The 10,172-nt window shown below is 36.4% G+C and overlaps 1 protein-coding gene across 1 annotated transcript in view; it reads left to right on the top strand.

Moving 5' to 3' along the window:
- LOC113238343 (glutaredoxin domain-containing cysteine-rich protein CG31559-like) overlaps positions 1–10,172 on the top strand; it is a 152,401-nt gene that overhangs the window by 2,441 nt on the left and 139,788 nt on the right. The window lies entirely within an intron of this gene.

The following is a 10,172-nucleotide window of genomic DNA, read 5'->3' as shown; positions in this document are numbered from 1 at the left end:
CATGATACCTGCGTTACAGGGTGTCTCTAGTGCGAGGCTATAAGTGTGTGTATGTTATTATCACTATTATTATTCATTTTGCTAAAAATGTCGATTACGTTAGTTGTGATAAAGAAGACAGTATTACTTTGATATAAGTCACCAGAGGCGGCTCGTGGGAGATTTCAGAGGGAGTTTACTTACCTATACATTTTTTAATAAAACATGGAACTCTCATTATAGTATTCCATTTTAAATAATGACACTAAACACTACGCGACTTAACAACGATTGAATAATAATAATTTTTACAACCATTTTACACCACAACAAAATGCGTGCGAAAAAAATACGGTTTGCTTATTTACGTGGAGCACCTGTCTAATGTCTAAAGATGTCTAAATTTCCTCATACTAATCTTTTGTTTCACGTGTCGTGCCGTTAAGAAATTTCTCTTTCGCCCTCATAGAATTCAAAACTGAACTTTGTAAACAATGTCGCTTCATAGGAGCGCACCACGAAGCGCTCCACTCAAGGGTCAGTATGCTATACTATATTAAAGAGAAAGATAAAAACGTAATTGTGTGTTTGTCGTTCATTAATAAAAAAAATACTGCGGCTACTAATATGATATGAAAGCATAATTAATAAATTTATTTTGGTGGGTTGGATAGGAGTGGGACTTCACTGCGCCAGCGCTCCTTAGGACGAGCCGCCTCTGCCTGTCACCATATCGAATTCTTATAAATAATGAAAATAGTTTACAAAACACAGTAAGAAAGAAAAATTCAACGAGATCAAAACAATAACAGAACGACGCAATGAGTCTACAGTATCCCATAGTTATGAGAATTATCATCCACGAGAAGTAACGTAGAGATGTAAATTGCAATCCTAAGGCCATCAGCTACTTAAGAACTCTATACATTCATTATACTTTGCATAATACCAAGGTATGTCCTAATGCCAGGTATGTCCTACATTCTGTAGGCAATTTTATGATAAATTGCGCTAACATAGTTGAGGTTTTTGTGGTTTTTATTACGTGCACTTAAAGGCTGTTTTAAATGGTCGCGTTATTGAAATACACATACGGCAGTGTGACAGCCAGATGGTTAAATATTATTTTTTAAGTACTGCCACCTTACTTATTTCTGCCGCCAAGCAGTAATTTGAGCATTACTGCGTACCAATTTTGAAGAGTAAGGTGCTGGTTAAATTGCAGGTACACAATAAGACTCAAATTTTATGTCTCGAGGTGACGGGCGCAGTGCCGGTACCCCTCAGATCTCTGCGGTTTAGAGTTCTGAGCAGCACTGCAACGGTAACACACGACACGACAGGCATGTCGCTTACCACCAGGCGTATGACTTGTACTTGGTATCTCCCTGGTTCTGAAAGTATATTTATATAACAAGGCCTATAAGACAAACTTCTCCCCAGGAAGCCGCATATCTATAAAAAAAAGTAATTGACCTTTATAGATGTGAAAACTTTCATGATTTCGTAACTAACAATTTTAATTGGAGTTAATACTTCCTTGATTCTTGCTCGACCTCGGTGGCCCGACTAGACGGTTCACATCCCTACGTACTTTTATTACTAAATCTCTCTCCAACGGTGATAGAAAATAACACGATGAAACCTGTATGTATTCTTCTTAGGAAAGAGCTATGTTCGGCAGTGACACGTGTTGGTTATCACTCTATGTTTGACGAGGTAACAGTCTGCATACCATCTCATAACACCATTGTAATTACCATGAAAGTATAATGAGCGCCTCACGCTTTTTTTAAAACCAAAGCTTTGTGTAGGAAGCGCAATTTCCTACATGTATTAAAATACCGTTCACACATTTATATACCATTGAATTCCCATAGGAGAAAAGGTAAGGAAAGCCACAGCGGAAGCTAGTCTGCGTGACACAAAAAACTACCGGTAGCTTCGATATGCCTGATGTGTCACACACTGTCACAATACACGTCACACGTCGTGACATGAAAATACGTACCCATATTTATTACAAGCTGGTGTCCGCGGCTTCGTCTGCGTAGAATAAGTAATTCTAGTAATCCATTGTACTACACTAATTTTCATAGGTTCTCCGTACAAACCTTCATCCACTATTTCACCTCCTTTAAGAGTGTATGATCTAGTCGATGACCTACGGCTATGAGACGTGGTCACTTACAATGGGTTTCATAAAAAAGCTCAAAGTTGCTCAACGAGCTATGGAGCGAGCAATGCTCGGCATGTCTCTACGTGATCAAACCAGAAATCAGGAGATCCGTGGAAGAACGAAAGTCACCGACATAGCTCAAAGGATTAGCAAGTTGAAGTAACAGTGGACAGGGCACATAGCTCTGACGGCCGTTGGGGCAGAAACGTTCGCGAATGGAGACCACGATCCGGAAGGCGTTCAGTGGGACGGCCGCCTACTAGACGGACGGATGACCTGGTAAGGACGGTCGCGTTCGATCGGCTAGTCTGCAAATCTTTTGGGAGGTCTATGTTCAACAGTGGACGTCTTCCGGCTGATATAAAGATGACGATGATGGAAAAATCTATACAAACTCAAATAGCTTTGGTTGGTTCCGCATTACAGTGAAAATGTCGAATCTATCACCACGGAAAAAATACATGGTAAAATTGAGTATATTATACTGATTAACTATGCGGTGTAAAAAGACGATTCCCAAAAATTATTAAACAAAGCCCGTGACTCTGCCTCTCAAAATGAACCGTATTGGTAATACACTCTTAAGATTTATTTCTGTGAGAAAAATTAACCCGTATCCTTCTCGTGAGTCCTATCTATCTCTATCAATATTTATCAACATTGGTTCAGCGGTTTAGGCGCGAAAATGTAACAGACAAAGCTACTTCGCTTTTTCATTAATTTTGATTATATATACAAAGACGCCTTTTACATCACAAGTGTTGCCAATTCAGAATTTGACATGTATAACCTGTGTTGACAGTAGATAAATGTAGATTTTTTTTATTTCATAACATTTTGAGAGTCCAATACTGATTTACGAGTGTAAAAATTATCATAAAATTAATTAATAAACAAAACACTGTTATCCTATTTCCGGCTATACCACAAGTATCAGAATCCAATAAAAGCAAAAAATCTCTAAGCAATACGGAAACGAGAAAGTGTCACAAGACTCGAGTCATCGTCAAAGGTGAAATTTAGTCGAGGAACAGAATTTTATCATTTTGAAGATTATTTACATTTCATGTTTAATTCCACTTTCAAACGAGATTCTGAGAGAGTTACGATTTAATAATATTATTATAGACATGTTTAGTTTTCTACGAATATTTATTTACATTAAAATTTTTATTAATTAATAGCTTTTTTGATATAATTGTGAATTAGTTCCGCGTTGATTGGCTAAATTAAGTTTTCTCGGATTTAGAAGGCGAAGTTGCAGAACCTTGAACAATATCGTAAAGTTGCTAGCTTATTTGTATTCTAAAGGAGAGGTTGCGATGGAATTACATGAATTATTTCCACCATCCCTTTTCAATCACCGGGTACTGGAATCAATAGTAGTAGGCTGGAGTCCCACCCCTATGTTATGAACATTCCTAGGATTCATATGACGCGATATGCTTCCACGTTTTATTTAAGCTACTAGAGTAGAATTCCCTGTTTACAGATTTCTTTATTGAATTGTATAACTTGTGCATTTTCTAATTCTATAAAAAAATGTAATCTATGTGCACTGACAATCCGTTACAAAAAAAATATACTTGTTTTATTAAAAATACATTTGTATATTCCTAGTTACAATTTGGCTTAATATATGAAATAAAACATAAAATTTGGAACCGCCAATTTTCCTTCTCAAAAAATTAATTATAATGAAAAAAAGGGTCAATAGAGTACACAATCAATATTAAAGTGATGTAACGAATTTGAAAAAACAACCAAATTAGCAGTAGAGCTCCTTGTGAAAGAGTTCGGCCAGGGAAGTGCTATCACCATATCTATTTCTGCCACCGAACAGTAACCTGAATATTCTGCACTCCAGTATTGACGTGTTGTTGAAATTACAGATACATGGGACTTGTCAACTTTACTTTTGAAGGTGTCAGGCGCAGTGCGCCTCTTATCTTTGCGTTTTGAAGCTTTAAATGACCCTGCAACTATTATGGATAGGTGTGTCGTTTTCCATTACAACCACGACCTGTTCGTTCCGTCACTTGATATCATAAAAAAGCTAATCATATGAGTCGTTTGGTTAATCGTCGGGAATTGTGCAATTACGCACAACTACCTTTGACTATGTGTTTCCATTTCGGTAATGCAGTGGCCAAAACAAATTCGCGTAAATGTAGTGGCAACCAAATTAGAGTGATTCACGTTAATCTATTGTTATGTATCCGTAGACAACATAAATTAATGCTTACTGTGCAAAAATGAAAGACGTCATTGAAATAACAAATAGTAACGTCATATCCCTCTCCAGTAAAAGTTGGTTTGGTGCAGATACGCACCATTTACCAATACTACATACGGATTTGCATTATCCCCTATGAAATGTCAAATATGGGACTACAATAACAATAGTAAGTATATAGCGAATGTCTTCGGCATTAAGGGATATTTAATGCGGCGTCAGCTACGTTGATGTGGACACGTCTCGCGCATGTCTGAATCGAGAGTTGCGAAGCGTATCTTCTTTTCTGAACTCCAGAATGGCAAGCGGAAGTAAGGCGGCCAGTTCTTGAGATACAAGGATGTTCTGAAAGACACATGAAAAGTTGCAACATTGACCCCTCGAGGTGGGAGATGCAGTCGAGTTGCCGTTCTGGGTGGAGGTACTTTGTGAAAACTCAGGTGACAAAATTTGTGGAGCAGAGACTGTCAGACTTGAAAGCGAAACGTGATGCTCTCAAGGCTAAGACACCTGCAGCCATCTTTTATTACTATGTTGACGGTATCCTTACGTGTCGCCACTGTTTGTGAACATTTACCAATAAGTTTGGCTACTGTAGCCATCTAAGGGCACATGAAAGAGCAAACAACCGTAGCTCTAATTCTACACAATAGCAGTCGCTGTAGCGGAAACCAGGTAGGACATATATAGTAAGTATATCCAAAGCCGTAGAATAAAAAGCCTTTAGCATTAAATAAACTTGCCTTAAGAAGACCAATTAAGGTTTAATTGGAGATACTTGGAATCTTAGTAAACGTTTATAGTGGATCATATATTAAAGGTATCGGCCATCTTCCGCCTCCATGTAGCGCTTCGTTAAGGAATAAACAAAATAAAGGACCATTGACCATAGTATGAGAACTGAAGCCACTGAACCCATATTATCTAAAATAAACTGACACTCAAATAAATCTCTTTTCATAGATATAATGATGTTAGCGAATGGCCGAAATTTGCATATGTAGCGATATTTGTGTGTTTGCAGAAGAATACGTAGTTGTATCTATGATTCTGTATTTGAGATTTTTAGTATGTTTAAGTGGCCTCAGGGATTCGAACCGTTTACCTCTCAATTGATAAGAAATTGTTCTGGAAGTAGGCTACCATATCTCTATATAATTAAAACAATTATTATGGATCAATGGACTTATATTCGATATTTTTGAAGGCCTCTCATAGTAAACGTTATTTATATGATAGGGTTTGTATAAACAGTGATAAATCACCATCAAGACTGCAGACCTTCCAAGTACGCAACGATTTATATAAATTATTCATACTTGTATTCAGCATCATTTTAAATGTTGGTGATTTCATTTTAGTAGTCATTGTTGCTCCTCGTAAATAATTTTCAATAGTCTAAACTTTTCTGGACCTTTTTAAACATACACCATCATTTTAATCGTATTTGTGTAACTTACTCTCTCTTCCTCGATCGTTCTTCGTGTTAATTTTCACATCAATAAAATTATTAATTTCAAATATCTGTAAATTCAGCACACTCCTTGCTTTATGAGGTCCATTTGTTAGTCAGACAGAGACGAAGAATCGCCTTCAGGTTCAAAACCAATTATCACCAGCGCATCAACTCCTGCGCAGGCATGTTTATGGGTCTGTGGTAAAGGAGTTTATATGCGAAAAATAAACGTCTTTTCAAGTTCGAAATAGTTTGATTTACTTATAATATCGTGAAAGCTTACTAAACGAATTTTATAAATATAATATAGTAAAGGTATAATTGATATGACTATAAGGCATTAACTATCTAATTTGTTCAGGATATGAAGCAAGATGTTAATTTTTTCATATAAAGCAAAGTAATGAGATGTTTAAAACTGAAATATCTGTTAAGGCTGAATTAGATGGATGAAAATGACTGCCTGGGACAAAACGCTCGTACTACAGCTAACGTTACTCTTTATGTCTATTTGTGCTAATTTAGGGAAGACATTGACTTTCTTGTCGATGTTGTTTTAGTATTGATGGAATACACTGTAATGCTCGCCGTCGTGGTGATAGGATCTGCCAATAGGTATAAGGTACTCGCCGATTATTGTCCAGGGAGCGCCAGGCGTACAGGAAAGGGGTGGTACGTGGTGCGGGGAGGATCCATTCGTGCACCCCAATTTGAGTACCTATACACCACGCCAATTCCTTGATCTCACTACTCATAGTGAGATCCAGTAATATAGGTACTCATACCACAGCAATGGAATTTTCAAGGCACTACCCAAAACAACAAGACCAGGATTAATGCAGAAAAGGTCGTCTCTGACCCGCTCATTCAGTAATCGCAGTGTTAACCACTTGGCCATTGAGGTTGACAATTGTTGAACCTGACCCCAATCGATTAAATTTTTGCAAAGTTTAATTACTTAGCTTCGGGGTAAATCAACAAATGATATGACGTTAGTCAATATTCGATAACATTGCTTGTTATCTGCCCCAATATCAATTGCAGCAAACGTATTCACACTAAGCAATTTCTTTACCTGAGAAATAAAATCTTTTGTTGCTCTCTGTACTTTGGTTTCACGGCACATCTTAAAACCTGTTTCTGCCGAGGACAAAATCAAGGACAAAGGTTCATTTCTCACTGATTTGCAGGTTGAAACAAAAGAAAGATTTCTTGAAAAGGTGCTTTATGATGCTAAGAATATAAAAAATGGTACGAAGAATAATAATGCACACATTGTGGTAGATTTTAATAGAAATTCCTATAATACATACAGCTTGAGACAAATAAATTGTTAAAACGTTTAAAGGTATGATACAAGCAAAGCAGACCACATTAAAATTGTCTGTAATACAACTGTACGCACATTGAAAAACAATCTTATTGAAGTAAACAAGATGTTGTTTAAGGTGATCAAAAATCTTGTTGCCTTATGAAGCACATTTTATTACAGCAACAGCTTCAATGATTGCTGCTACCATTTTAAGTATTTTGAAAGGCTAACTTGATTAAAGTCAATATTTTTCAGTGTAACTTCTACGATATTAACATTCTCCACCCGCCTTTATGTATTGGAAACATGTGTGATAATATTTTATCCTCATTATTTGTTTGTGTTAAGTAAATGACCCCTTTTTCTACTATTGGCCCATGTGAAATTTTGTGAGGAGATTGTCGATTACATCGTCAATTTCTGAAAGTAGGCCTCATAACACTTATCACCTAGAAGATAAGATTTTGACGCTTGCAACGTTAAATAATAGAGAATATGACCGACAACGGTAACAATGATGTCACAAGTCAATCTACTTTTCAGTCTTGATAGGAATTTGAAAATCAAAGAAGTTAAATCCATATCTCATTGGATTTAGAATACAATTGTTAAACATTTTTGGTCAACGTCACACCTTCTATTGTATCTAAAACATTGTCATTGTGTCGTGATGTAACAACCATGTGAATCGTGAACGTTTATTTGTTCGATTGATTACGGGTTACGCGTATTTTATTGTATAGAAGCTTGGGTGTATCCAGTAACAGCAATTTTTTACCAAGAGTACCTTCAAGGACTATGCTAGAAGTACAAATGCTGATCAATAAGAAATTTCGATGCGTAATCAGAATTCAGACGTCTGAAATGGTTATAGTAACTTAATGTATTACCACGTCCAATGATTGGACATGTGCTATAATAAATAATTTAATGATTATTGATCATGACTTAAAAGATTTTCTTGATTATCTAAGATATCAACTTGCATCAATGCGCATAGGTGCTGCAGTATCATACTTAAATTGTCAGAAAAAATAGTAATAAAAAACACTCTTAAAGTCTTAAGTTACTAGATCGTAACTAAGCCTATCTGGACACCTCTAATAAGACTATCGAACATTGTAAAGAAAACTAATAAAAAATTATATTCAGTATCTACAAATAGCATCGTAATCACACAAAAAGAAATTGAAGCCAACCGGTTATCAAGCAATTCATTTTTTATCGGGCTCGAAGGACCGAAAGAAAGTCCTGAAGGGTGCTCGGTCAATGACCAGGAAACCTGTCGGTCCCACGGTAGCTGCTCACGTTACAATGGTTTTGACTTAACGTACTATTACTTGAGATCCTTTTAATGGTCATTTTGAGTTTTTTTTTTCTATATTACTTATGCTGGCGGTTATTTTACTTCTAGGCGGCTGGCACAAGGCAAACAATATTTAGGTCCTTGGAGAATTTATCTCCAAAATATTTAGTTGCAATTATTTTAAAAATTACATAATCAGTCTATAAATTTTAAATAAAAAATTGTATCATTAACTACATTTATACAAAGGTTTCTTCTATTTTCTTGTTACTTTAGAGCTTTGCTGTTGACAGTGTATTTAACAAAATTGCAATAGTCTGCACTCTCACGCTACTGGGCAAAGATCAACCTTTTCCTGCTCCATTCCTCAATGGCATATCCTTCCCGTTTTCCATCGAACTCGTCAAACTTGTCTTTCCACCTCATCCTTGAACGTCCTCGCTTTCTCTTTCCTGCTTCCTGTATCCAAGAAGTGGTGATATATCAATAAACTAAAAAAATATTTGTTTCCGCTATTTTAATCATCGAACATTTATTTTGAACCGTTTAATGTCTAAACCAAGACTTTAACTAGCAAGTCCATGAAAAACATCGGTGAGAGATTTATACCACTTGTCTGCGTAACCTCAATAGGTTTAATATAACGCGGTCATATTACAGTTAAATATACCTAGTGTTAGTTGACTGCAGTGGTCAGACGTGATTATGCTGTACATTTATCACGAGTATGTAAATTTTAAACGACTTAATAAGATGTTTTTTTTTTACTTCGTTATCATCAACTATTCGTCTGGCGATCGTATTTAGGCAATGCTGACGTAGTGCGGGTTGGAGATTTTTACAGTTTACACGTTTTCCAAAGTTGTGAACCTTCTTTGAAGTGCAGGTTTCGTCAAACCTGCACTGTTAAAGAGCGATATTCCTTCGAAACAATCACAAGTGTACGCAACTTAGAAATTAGTCATAAGTACATGCCACCACAGGCATTCGTATCATCAATCTCTCACTAAGCCACCACCACCTCTTACTTCGAACATGACACATGTGTAATTAATTAGTACTGATTCTGATATTACTGAAGTTCAATTTGTTTTAGACTATGAAAATAGATTAAGATACAAGAAATGACAAGAAAAACATTCTGAGATAAAATTCATTCGCAAAAAACCATAGTAACAAGAGCTCAGGTGCTGTCAACCAATACGTCATCAAGTTGTTACGCACCGTCGCTTCTACTTTTCTTTTATTATTCTCGGCTTCAGTGAAAGTGCTTCATTTGTCATTTGTAACGTTTGTTTACATGCTTTGTTTACGAAAACATAATTGTGTCTGTTTAAAATTGCCTTTTCAGTGTTTTCGTATGCACTCGATTGTCTAAGAAAGTGAGCATTGCCAATGGCAAGTTTAGAATGGCCTCGCGGAGTGTTATGAAACTTTTTCAAGTTCATGTCTTTCGATAATAACTTAAATTATTGATGTCAATAACAGACTCATGTTCATCATCGCTCAACATGGGGACAGATGCTTCAACTACCAAGCACAAGTCTGGTCATGTATGGAGCACTGCTGCTACCTGTATGATTCTGTTAAATACCGTCTGGCTGCCTTGGATTGACTTGAAAAGCGTGCCTAAAGGATTATAGGTGATTCGGAATTAGTAGAGATGAATAGAGCCTTGAACACACCGTAAAGTTATCTGCTTAT

Source organism: Hyposmocoma kahamanoa, unplaced genomic scaffold, assembly GCF_003589595.1.
Source record: "Hyposmocoma kahamanoa isolate Upper Pololo Valley unplaced genomic scaffold, ASM358959v1 103, whole genome shotgun sequence".
Classification (NCBI taxonomy): Eukaryota; Metazoa; Arthropoda; class Insecta; order Lepidoptera; family Cosmopterigidae; genus Hyposmocoma; species Hyposmocoma kahamanoa.
This window is presented reverse-complemented; position numbering and strand designations above follow the sequence as displayed.